Below are 13107 nucleotides of genomic sequence, written 5' to 3'. Positions count from 1 at the left end.
TATCCTCTCTTCCCACGTCATTTACCCCAGCTGACCCATGCTCTTTTCGCATTCCTTATTAACCTTTATTTACCCAGGGAAGATTTGCTGACCTGGTATGCTGTCTTACTGCTCTGCTTGACACTCATTCATATACAGACATCCACACCTTGCAGCGCACAGCACACGGGATCACAATGTTGTGCAGTGATGCAGAAACTGTATGACTGGAACTTAAACTGAAAGTATATAAATATATTCGGTGCAGCTCTGGTTGACTGGAGGCCAGGTATGTGATCATGTCCTTGATAACCTCACTCATCCATACCCGGCAAGTAATTTTTAGGATATTTCAAGGTGATGTCAGGATTACAACTGCAAGATTGTTGGGTGTAGCAGAAAAAAAAAAAATCTAGTACAAAAAAGTATGTTTCAGCGAAAAGAACAAGACTGATTCTCACCTTTCAACGGCTCTGACTCGTGGAGGCTTGGACTTTTGTCCCATCATGACTGAATACTGAGTAAACCCAAAGGTTTGTCACATGCTGTTTCTGTTTTTCCACAAAGAACGCAACAAAATAACATGATAAAATCTTTCTTAAGTTTTGTTCTGTAAACACATTAAAAAAAAAAAATGTCTTGCAAATCAGACAGTCTACTGAATGTAGAGTAGATCACAGCAGAAGTTGAGAGTAGGAGAGAAAGTGTGAAACAGCCATATGCCATAGTCATATAAACATGGTATAACTTATCTCAATGTTATTAAGTTGTAGAGGAGATAATCGATATCATTTACTACCTGATGTGTTTTTTATCATAATATATTGTAAATTGCAAGAATTTCCACTAAATTGGAATAGGTGCTCCTGAAGAGGCAGCAGTAATATGGAATATCAAATTTATTGATCCTTGCCTTAGGGAACACTGGAATTCGATTTTTTTTAAAGGTATATTAAATAAGTGTAGTAGATTGCTGTACGATGCATTCCAGAGAAATTTAAGTGCTGGTGTACAGGATTTGAGACACATATCAATGTGGCTGATCATTCTTGTCTGCATTTTACTTTTGTTTTGTTTGTTTGTTTGTTTGTTTTTTTCAGCTTAGCTACAATACAGCAGAATTTAATGCATTAACTTTGTGCACAAGCTTAACCACATTTTTTCAGTAGTTTCTTGATAGTTAACCAAATTTAGATCTTGACAATTTTTCCAGTAGTCATAATCTTTTTTTTTTTTTTTTTTTTTTTTTTAGCCAAAAAGAGGTAGATTTACTCTTCTCACTTCTAGGCTAGTAGCCCAAGACCAACAACAATTTCTTCCTATTTATTCAACCACCCATCAGAGGAATTTGTACACCCACAAAATGTCTGCACAACTACTCATGTACCGAGCTGTTTGTAAACTTACTACTGTTGCTGCTTATTACAATGATGTTTATTGTACCCAAAACGCTGTTTGTGCACTCTTGCACTGTTCACAATGTCGGCAGGACAAGTCCTCACACACTACACATCTTACAGCCTCGGGGATGTTTATGCTCATATGTTTATACTGCAAAGCAAAAATAATAATAAAAAAAAAGATGAGTGATTGATTTGTGATTATCATGTTTCAATCTCACCACCTTTTGTGTAATTCATTCATTCATTCATTCATTCATCTTCTAAACCACTTATTCTCACAAGGGTCATGGGGGGTTGCTGGAGCCTATCCCAGCGCTCACTGGGCAGAAGGCAAGGAAACAACCTGGACAGGTTGCCAGTCCATCGCAGCTTTTGTGTAATTGTCAGTGTTAAGTCATAGTGTCCAAACAATTTAATACATAGCAAAATACAAAATGGCTTAATGGAAACCAAACTGAGGACCCGTAGCATGAGAGGGTTTGAAAAGCCTTACTCTACAACACTTATACAGTATGCCTCATCCTACTCATAACTCCCTCATGGCACTCTATTCTTCACTATACTTCCTCTGCTGCTATATACTGTACTTTACACTATGCCTCCTTAATGCACACAGACTGAATGCTGAATCTGTTGGTTTTGAGTTGGATTTCATTAATGTGTCAGTATGTACTCCATTAATGTAGAAGCTTGTTATATATCTATGCTCCAGTGCCACTTAAGACAAAGAAGTGTATTTTTATAGTGCTTGGCAATTAATGTGACTGGGATTTATAGGCAAATGGGATGAGAATGAAACAGATAAAGATAAATTCTGTAATTGGTCCGTCTTTGAAAATGTGTTTTGACACTTTTGCTCATTAAGGCAGAGTGTGTTACGACCATTTTTGGATTTAATGTTGAGTCTTTGTGTTCCTCGGAGCAGCTAAAAGTAAAAATAAAAGTTGTAATAGAACTTGTAAATTGTGTCAGGTTGGGGAGATAATAAACTTGCAGTGTGTAGATGGTCTGCTGCCATGGATGAGACATGTAGTAGAATACTGTAAGCAAAGCAGTTCAAGTAGACTGTAAAAGGAGGAACTGAATTCAGTTTATTACTGATAAAGACAACCCACAATAGCTAAATAAATAAATAAATATCTGCTGCTATACAGTCTTTAATATAGCTAATAATGTAATATGTGGTCAGTATGGGTGGAGTATTTTAGTTGAGAGATGCATCAGTCTCAATTTTCTTTCCCTTTGGCTGTAAGAGAGCACAGTAACCATAAAATATTATGACCTTCAGTAGAAGAGCTTCACTGTTATTTCTCTATTGAATTAAGTGTGACCACATGAAGCTGCGCCTGTCTGGGGAAAAGGAATAATGGAGTTTCTTTTGGGTGTTAAAGGAGACAGAGATGGAGATGGAAAAGCCAATGTATTCCAAAATGTGTTTGATATTTTTTGAATGTTTTTGGGTATAAGTTTAGCTTTATTAACAGTCTTCTTGGTTTGTTAAATAAAGGGCCAATGTGTGTTTTGAAAATTGTCTGTAGCTGCACTGTAGGCTGGATGTCCACTAGATGTCTCCTCCTGTCTATCTCTGAGTGCTCACAGCATGCTGTAGGTAACATGGACATTACATGATGCCTTTTCTCCATTGTCTGAATGACACTCCATCTCTCTGCATGTCAGCCATTTATTCCCACTGACACTTAAATTGCTGTTCTTTTTTGCAGATACATGCTGAGCAGTCACTCCTGGCAGCGGCAGAACCAAAGGAAACTATAGTTTCCTTTCCAGACCCTTAGCCCCAGGCTGCTGCCATGACAACAGCATTGTTTTTCATACTGATAATGTCAACATGCCAAATGTATTGAAGAATGATCCCTTCTTTGTAAGCTTACATTAAAAACAACCACATTACTTTAACCTCTCATTCAGCTGAAAACTTTTGTCTTCTTACACCGCTAAACAATGTGATTATTCAAATGTTTGTTTATAGGATATCAATATGTGCCTGCGGTGACAACATGATAATTCAGAGGCCTTTTTTTCTGGCTCGTTCAAAGGAATGTTGTTCAATGACTAATTAACTACCTAAATGAGTCACAATATTGAGCTGCAAAAATACCCTCCAAATGCCTTTAGGTGGCAGCGAGCCTCATCACGACTGATTCAATGGGCCAAGAGTCCAGCTGGACTAGTATTGCTGGCCTTCTTAAATGTCTACAGTATTTATATCTTCTGCATATGCATCTGCTTGCCTTCACAATGTATTGTTTCATGCACTGGTGCCTGCCATCAACTCTAAGCCCACCAGTAGGACCATCTGTGCTTTGTTGCTCTCTAGTCATTGACCCATCTGTGGGTTTGTCTGTCTGTCTGTGGAGGTTAGCAGTCATTGACCTTACAGAGCCAGGAATCAAAAGTCAATTATTGAGAGCCTTGTGTCAGATGTTGTATTGCACAAAACCTTTGCCCGTGCTCCACCACGGGGTCATGATTTGAAAGAGTTTATGTTGTAGTTCTTGTCATATCCTTCGCTTGATCAGGCATCTTGTTAGCTATCGAATGCGCTCACATTGATTGCTTGTTTTATGAAATGCTGTTAATAGCTGCTCTTTTGCAACTATTTATCTTTTAATTTTTTTTTTTCATATGCCATACAGTAGGTTTCATTTATTGTTTTGTGGTGCAGTATTTCCATGTAACCCACGTGTTTGCATTAACTCTAGCTGGAAGAATTCTTGTCAATATTGCCAGACATTTCTCCTTGATTAAGATGCACCAACTCGCCTCTAGATCATCACCTGTCTCCTGGTGATAAAATGGTTGGGCTCAATGTTGTCATGACCAGAGGGAAAACTACTTTTTCCACATCATCTTACATAATCTCTGTTTAGGCATTGTCTTACCACCTCCATGTTTTATGCTGAATCACCAAACTACTTGAAAACATACACTGAAACAGTTCAGTTTACCTGAGACTGAAACACAGAGATCTTAACTGTCAATGTCTCTGCTGTTTTCATCACTAACCTGTTGGCGATATGATAGTGAGGCACATGTGTTGGCTTGGTAACCAATCTAGTATCCAGTGGCAACAGAGGTCTGTTGAGTACCGAGTGGCTCTGGATTGGCTGGTGTGCCCACCACTCTCCCATGTCACCAAGTCATAGAAGCACATGCTTAAAGCAGTACTGACAAATGGTAAGGCTGCATAAATTTTCTTAAGCGGTGAACATTTTGAGTGTGTGTGTGTGTGTGTGTGTGTGTGTGTGTGTGTGTCTATGTGTTTGAAAGGGGATGGGTCATACTAGCTGCTGATCTTACAATTGGTCTTTGTGTTGAACAACTTACTGTGTTGACCTGCAGGTGGTAGCACTCTCTTTCTCTTGCACACACACAAACGCAAAGACAGTTAGGGTCTATGTTAATGCACTTACTTCAAATAACCTTCATCTTTTACATAAAGAACTCTCATTAACCCTCCTATTATGTTTGGGGTCAATTTGACCCCATTCAGTTTTTAACGTCTCTAAATAAATGCTTAACATCATTTTTTTTGCTTGATATTTTATGACTTTTCCTAATTTAATGGATACTACCGGGTAAACATGAAATTCACACAATGATATGTTTTCAGTGTCCTGTACGCATTTTGTACGCATCGGTGGTGTTTGGGGTCAATTTGACCCCAGGCTGTTTTAGCTGTAAAAACACCGTTTTACACACATTTTTGGGGGGTTTTTTGGATGATATTGAGTTCACTATAACATGCAATTTGATAATCTTCAAAAAACTTCCCTCTGCTTTAGGGCCCTAAGCTAACATAACCATACCTGAAGTAGTACGGGAACCACTCATATGGGGGATATGGGGGGAGATACTGGGGAGGGGAAAACATAATACCTACAAGAACTTCGATATTTCCCGCGCTGTGAGGGTGGGGAAATATGGTTCCCACAAGGACATTGTTAGTTCCCACCACATGGGGCAGGAGCAAACATATAGAAGCTTGCACAGCAGCCTTCTAAATCATTTCTCTTGTTGCGCTGTGTACTCTCACTTTATGCTCTCTCTCAGTTGAATATGAACGCGAAGCAAAGGTTTTCTGCCAGTGAGGTTTTGTCAAAGCTCTTTGACAGTGAAAGTGACACAGAGGAGAATGTGTCTGAGACAGAGGATCATGTTGAGGAGGACCCTGGTTATGAGGCATCCTCCTCTGATGAGAATGAAACCCTCAGTGTTGACCCTCCTGTTGTCTCTCAACCACCAGCAGACACGTTACCTTCCAAAAATGGAGAGGTGTCATGGTCCCTCTCCCCACATGAACAACAGGGTAGACTCAGTGCTGCTAATGTCATCAAAATGGTTCCAGGCCCCAGCAGATACGCTGTCAGCCATGTTCAAGACATAAAATCAGCATTTGAGCTCTTTGTAACACCATCAGGTGGGGATATACTTGTGATGACAAACTTAGAGGGGAGGTGTGTGTATGGGGACAGCTGGAAAGACTTGGATGTGACCCATTTGCAGGCCTACATTGGGTTACTCACTCAGAAGTTGTGTTTCTTTTTCCTGGGGTCAAATTGACCCCGAACATAAGACATGTTACTATCCTTGATAATAGAAATTGTTTTTCTTTCCAAATATTATAGATAACAAAAATCTGTTCTTAGAAATAATATAAAACCATTAAAACACCAAAAATATATTTATTTCCAATTTTAGGTCAATCAGTGAGATTTTATGGTGATTTGCATATTTTTCCATAGTCGCGTAATAGGAAAACTGGATGTATAGGTGGGGGTGGGGGGGAGTTATGTTTTATTTAAAGGACTATTTAGGTAGTCAACAAAGAAACCTAAAGTACCTGACACAAAAATTTTGGTAACAATTTTAATTATAATAATTTTGTTGAGGTTTAAACTGCTGGGGTCAAATTGACCCCAAACATAAGGGATGTTAGTCAAATTTGAACATAACAGGAGGGTTAAAACATCAAGCATGTTTCAGGAGAGTCTCCATCCTTAGTCATCATTGCTCTTGAGTCCTATCTATGTCTGAAGGCATCCACCGGGACAGAGGCAGACACAACAGGATAAGCGTCTTTGTCTCGGACTCCTGTCTGTCAGAGACACCCCCCTCCCAGCCTCTCCCCTATTTGGGCGGCTGTTACAGAGAGGGCAGATGGCTCATTACCATAAATAGGACAGAGAGAGAGTGAGTGAGTGGGGCCGTGCACACCGACCAAGAGGACCATGCCGCCCAAAACCAAGGAAATGGGAGGCCGTTGCTAGGAGAGAGGGAAAACAGCTTTATGGCAACACAAAGCTGATTCCCCCATCCAACCTCATCTCAGCTCCCGCCCCCTCATTCCCTACTCTGGGGACCCAGCCTGAATCTGCTGGTCAGGGACAGATGGTCGATGGGCCCCAACGTCTCTACAGCTGGACACAGGCTACGCCAACACAGTCAGACCTGGCAGGAGTAAATCACACCTTATCCTTTCCAACCTATGAGGAACAGGAGCAGAAAGTGCTGAAGCCCTGGCCATCAGCTAAGAATAGATCCACACTTGTTGCCCACAGGAAACGCATGGCTGCTCAATAGATGAAACATGTTAAGAGTTTGTCTTCACAGTAGCCTAATCCACTGTCAATGTTGAAAATCCTTCATCAAGAATATTCACAGGTTGCCTCTTCCTTTTCGATTTCTTATGTCTTAATTCCTACAGAAAAAAAATGACGAGGATTCGTTTTGCCCAACTCTTCTATAATGAAATTATACAATAACACAAAAACACAACATCAGGTTTCTGGTTGAGTCTGACGTAAATGGAGTGGGTTTTTTTTCCCAGCCTGCTTCTGTTATTTTTAATCTCTCTTGCTACGGCTAATCTGAGCAACCCTATTTGAATGTTTGCCATTGCACATTGACAACTGCTATGTTTGTTTAATGTATCTTTCTCTATGCATAATAAAATCTCATTCACAGAAATGGGGTGAAGGGAGGCAATTCTTGCTACATAAAGTAATCAAGTCAAGACATCACCTCTGAAACAATGGCACATCTGCCATGGCTAGACCTCTTGTTGTAGGAACATGTGCAGTCAGCTGCCTCACAGAGGGAGAGGAAGAGAGATCTGAGAAAACAAGAGAATCCCATTTAAATAAATGAAAAATGTCAGATGTTAATGTTTTAGTGTGGAAATTATTGAAGTGCTGTGATAGTTCAGTCAAATTTGATTTAACACAAAATTTGGTCAGATATCTTTGTTAAAACGATTCTGGAGGTTTGTTGGTGAGGTATGAAGCATATAGACCGTTGTCCTTGAGAAACTGGCATGCAGCAAAGTGTGACGATACGTTTAGCGCCATTGCTTTTATGATTTGGACGGTGTGAGGGAGAAAAAGGACGACTGACCAGAACGAGCGGAGGAAAGTGTGGAAGCAGCATGACAAGAAAGCAGAATAGAGGCAGTCCTGCATCACCTACCCATCCGCCCTGGTTGCATAGGAACACGAGGGCCATGCCTACCCTGCAGACACACTCCTCTCCTCTCTCCTCTGCCACGCTTCATTACCCAGTGCTCAGCCAGGCACAGAGAGGCAGTGCACCACTTTCTCCACACTACAGCCATGTGCCCGCTTGCAGCCTCCCAGCCAGGCTCCCCATAGACCCAGGGAGGGTATACTCTGCCCCTCCGGCATCAGGTCACACTCACTGCGTTAAAGTACAGAGAAGACACTGGGAGATCTGCACTCAGCATTATACTACAAGTGTCTCTGCACCAATATGGTTGTCTTCCTATTCACAGCATTGAGAGGTGTACCTGTAATATCATGAATTCATGACTGCACATTTTTCACCTGTATCTTACACATATATCCTCTTGATTGCATGATGTCCCTCAATATTAATGTAAAATCCTCATGAGTTCATCGGTGCACAATTCATATTGCCACGCAGTAGGCAGCCAATAATTGTACTGTGCGTACATGAGGACGCACAATACACATGCGCACACATTCACGCTGCTGGTGGAACAATAGCAAACCCTCACACGTGTCGGAGCCCACTATGGAGCTGATGGTGCCAGACAACACTGCCGGGCACAAGACCACTATTGTCCCACCAGATAAAGTGCACTTGTGACCAAGACAAGGCGGGGTGGTCGAGATGCTGTGAAAAGATAGGAGTGTATGTGGAAGAACAAAGCGCTCGGTGTTGTGTTGTTGTCGTTGTTTACAGTGAAGTCAGCAGTCGAATGTTCATATAGATCCCAAGACCTCACATCACTGACAGAACATTTCAAATAGCATCGGTAAGTGGGACATAACATGTCAGAGTGGGTTGTCTTTCTTTTATCCTCCTCTACTTCACAGTTAATTGACTTTTATAAGTGTTCATTTGCCTGCAAGGAGCAGTCATTAAGAGTGAATAACAAAATTTAGCCAGGCAATAGAACAGCCCAGGATCAATGGGCTAATTCAATTACCCCTGCATGTGGTGTATTGTATAGCAGGGCCATTTGAAGGCCTTTATAAGGGAGTCATGCAGTTTTAGTGTGCTTAAAACAGCAAAGAGATAGCACTGATATTGGTCAATAGTGGGAGAACAAGCATCAGATGTTAACAACACTGGAGGCAATGGCATAAAAAGACCAAAGTTCAGTGTTGCTGTGTAGAGGGAAAACAAAACCGTCAATTAAATACAAAGGACTCAAAAAGCAGTCAAAAATGCTGGTACACTCAAATTTGGCAAAGCACTTTCAACAGATAACCAGTCACACATTACCAGAGAACCTATGATTATAAAAGGAGACTGGGCACTCCACCCACAATGGGAAAATTTGAAACACCAAACACAGCAGCACGTCAGCATAGGACACACTATCAGCCAATCACACTTTCAGATTTTGCGTTGATATTTCCGACAGCATGTACAAGTTGGGGGCAAGAGCTCAACAGCGACAGCGCTGCAGCCCAGACAAGACAACCACTGGCCTACGAGACACCATAGAAATGATACAGGTAAAAAAATCGAATGTGTGTGTTTTAAAAGAATCACCACGGCTTGACTACCTGCGTGACATGACGGTTTACTGTTACCATGGCAACGGCGAGGGTTTACCACAAAGCAGTGTCGTAATCGTGCTGTTTCCTGGGGCTGTGGATTGTGCAAGCCTCCGTGAGTGAAACATGTTGTCTTTTCATGCGACTTATGTCATTCAGAACAAATTGTGTGACTCCATGTTGTTTACAATTTGACAGTGTCACTAAATATGAAAAGCAGAACGTTAGATATACTCATATACAGACTTCCCATTCAAAGAGACAGGGTTCTGGTCTTTTCAAAAATCGTGCTGAAGTCCCACGTCTCCTTTTATAATCCAAGTGTCTCTGACATTACCGAAAGTGTAATCAGTAGGCTACTATAATACATCTTACAGAGTAATGTCATTTGATTACTTCAGATTCAACTACCTTTTGTATTACACAGCAGAAAGTGAAACCTAACAGTCATTATTTTGTGTCAGACCATTGCAAATTAATTGCAACTCACACGCAACTCAGTTTCTGGGCTGTGATTCATAATAGTCCAAGTTATAATGGATGTTCATCAAACATCAGGTTTTGTGCTTAAGTCATATTGCCTCTCAGGAAGTGTACTGAAACAGATGTTGTTTAGGTGGCCTCCCTTATGATACACATCATTTCTGGACATCAACAGAATTCACTTTTGAATTTGAATGTTTTAAGGTGGCTCCTGACAACATAGGAGGGGTGATACTGTACTAAATTAGATGGATGCATCAGGGTGAGGGGCTTGTCTTGCCCGAGGGCTTGAAATTCCTGGTGGCACTCCTGCTTTTCCCATCCAAATTAAAGAATTATCTCTTTGTTTATATCTCCTTGTCATTGCTTGCTGTATGAGGGTTGTTTCTCCATTATAAGAAGTAGTAAATGTTTTGTTGAACTGGATTTCATGTTTTCTCTTGTTCACTGAACACAGAATACTAATACAGTCAATAATATGCTAAAAAACAAAAAAAACAAACAAACTGCTAACAAAAATGGCTTACTAAGCAGCTAGTTTTACAGTCCTGTCTCATTAAACTGTTGAATACATTTTCATTGTGCCCTGGTTGGATTTCATTTACTATGCTTAGTTCATGATACTGGCATTCTTGGTCCTGCACTGGAACGAATCGACACCTGGGACTGTTTATACAACTGTTTGCCCAGTCTAGCCTGTATAAATAGACTGAATCAATACAGAATTACATGACATTTGTTTGGCTGTCGCAAAGATCATTCCTCTTTCCCGACATGTGGAGTATTTTATTGCCTCTGCATTAAAGGAGGTACTTATCATCTGACAGATAACAGACAATCAGAAACTGCTGACACAATTCATGAGGCCTGCTTAGCAGAAACGATTGTTAAACAAAGGCCTCCAGTAGGTAAACACACTCTTATATCGAGTGTAACTGCAGGCAAGAGAGGGGAGGACCTCTGGGGAAAACAAACCTGAAGAACAAAGACAGTGTTGCATTTAAAAGAAGTTGACCACGCCTGGTTGCTCTACTGACAGTTAGCAGAGGGCGTATACAATAACACTGACACTGTTTTTATTACAAGGGGGGGAAAATGTTGCCCCCATACTGCAGTGAGTTTTAATAAAGGAATCCTTAAAGATGAAAAAGTTGTCTGTGCTCCTTCTCAAACAAGCTGCTGTTTGAATTTGTTCCTTCTAGTGCAATTAAGCAGAGTGAGCAGCCGTGGTTGTGACTTCTGTTAGTGCGTGTCTATTCGCAGCAGGTGGGCTCTGACAGCTTCACAGACATGCGCTCGCCTTCTCGTCCTGCGGAGAATGCAAATACTACCTGTTTAACCAGTAACTAGAGCACACCGCCTTACTTATCTATGGAAATGAAGGTAAATGTCACGGCACTGTAGTACTCTGCGTGTTTGTGTGTGTCTTGACACAATTTAATCTGTTTTACAGTTTTCGACGACGACTCCGCCACTTCACTTTTCCACAAAGGTTCCAACTAATTAGTTCAGAGTGCCAGTAGTCTGTTGGTCCTGGTCGCTCAAACAACTGCGGGGTGATTGTTTTAACATCTGGCTCTGCTAAAAGCACCAGGACATCACAGTCAAACAAACATTAGCTAAGTAGACAAAGCACAAACCACTGACGTCCAAGGGAAATCATTTAGAACCAGCAAAATTACACGGCTCAGTTCCTCCTAATTGTGCACAGATATTTTAGGTAAAGTAGTTAATAGTCCCGTATGTTAGGGACAACCTGGATTGCATTTTCCAAACCATTATGTAAAAAGCGGCTATTTTTCTAAGATAAATGTGTGGTTGGGGTGGCAGTAGCGGTACCTGGATTGCATGTTTATAACCAAATACACAAGATGGATTATTGAGTGAGACGAGAGAAAGATGATTTTGAAGCAAGCAACTTCATGGTAGGGTTATTTTAAGGACTTTAAGGTATTTCGGCAAAGAGGCTTCTTCTTGAGAGCTGCTTTCTTCAGTTTTCTACAATTCTACTGTTTCGAAATTGGAAGCAGGCAATCCAGCTCCTTCCTGGCTTGCCACCAAAGTGTCCCTGTCCGTGTTCCCACTCCAAAAGCCGAAGCAAGGTGTAATGACAGAAAAAAATGGAGAGAGAACAACAAAGAGGACAGATAGGATGAAGAGCAGCATACAAACAAGGGTTGTGATTAAAAGAGAGTTTTATGAGCTCCACGCCAGCTGAAATGGAGTGCCGTGCGTGTGCAGAAGCTCTTATCAGCTCGGCAGCAGTAGGGGAGGGCCGGAGCTTCAACACTTGCACTCCGTAAAAACGGTCTGATTCATTTTCCGCATGAGAGGGTCTCACTGGGGCGGCATCGGACCAGCCAGGCCACACAGATTTATGGACCATTAAAGCAGCAGGCCTCCTGACCGCTATGCCACCACAGGCTGCCTGCTAAGATACACTGCACCCTCATTCATGATCACTCGCAACTCTCCATCACAGTCTAGCTTCCTCATTGTCCAACGCTTCATCCCCTCTACTTTTACTGCTTTGCATGAACTCCTCTCATAGTCTGTAATCCAATTATTCTTCATCAAAGTCCCTGTATACCACCGTGTCTTGCCTGCATTGATTTCAATGTTTTCTAGCTGTGCCATTTCATTATTCTTCCCTTTGTGCCTGTACTTTCTGGAATTCACCTATACCTTTTTCCATATTCTCTCATCTCACCAAATAAATGCAGCCTCCCACAATAAAGTGTGACTCTCATAAATATCCTGTATAGACTGCCTGTTGTATGGTCCAAGATATGGCACAATAGTGCTATGAACATCCATGATGGTGGTCAGAGGGGCATGTTGTTTTAGCCTAACAGTTTTAAAATCAGATTAGCACCATTGCAGGCACAGAGACTAATGGGTCTGTCTTTTTCAAGGCATCCTCAATCAACTCCGTTACCCTGGTGATTGCAGTATCTTGCTCTCCTCTCTCGTGTGTGCTAGCTTTGCAACTTCATCATCCCTAGGAGTGATACTGGAAGGAAAAATGGGGCAGAGTCTATGCTGCTTGCTGGCCCTAAGAATAGCTCGGTGTGCAAGAAAACGATGCCACAGCAACCCGAGCAAAGGCTGAAAATGTGAATGAATGAATGAATGAATGAATACGATGGGATCCAGAGGGCTCTGCCACTGGTGAT

Source organism: Myripristis murdjan, chromosome 15, assembly GCF_902150065.1.
Source record: "Myripristis murdjan chromosome 15, fMyrMur1.1, whole genome shotgun sequence".
NCBI lineage: Eukaryota > Metazoa > Chordata > Actinopteri > Holocentriformes > Holocentridae > Myripristis > Myripristis murdjan.
The sequence above is the reverse complement of the archived record's forward strand: the minus strand, read 5'-3'. Positions refer to the sequence as shown.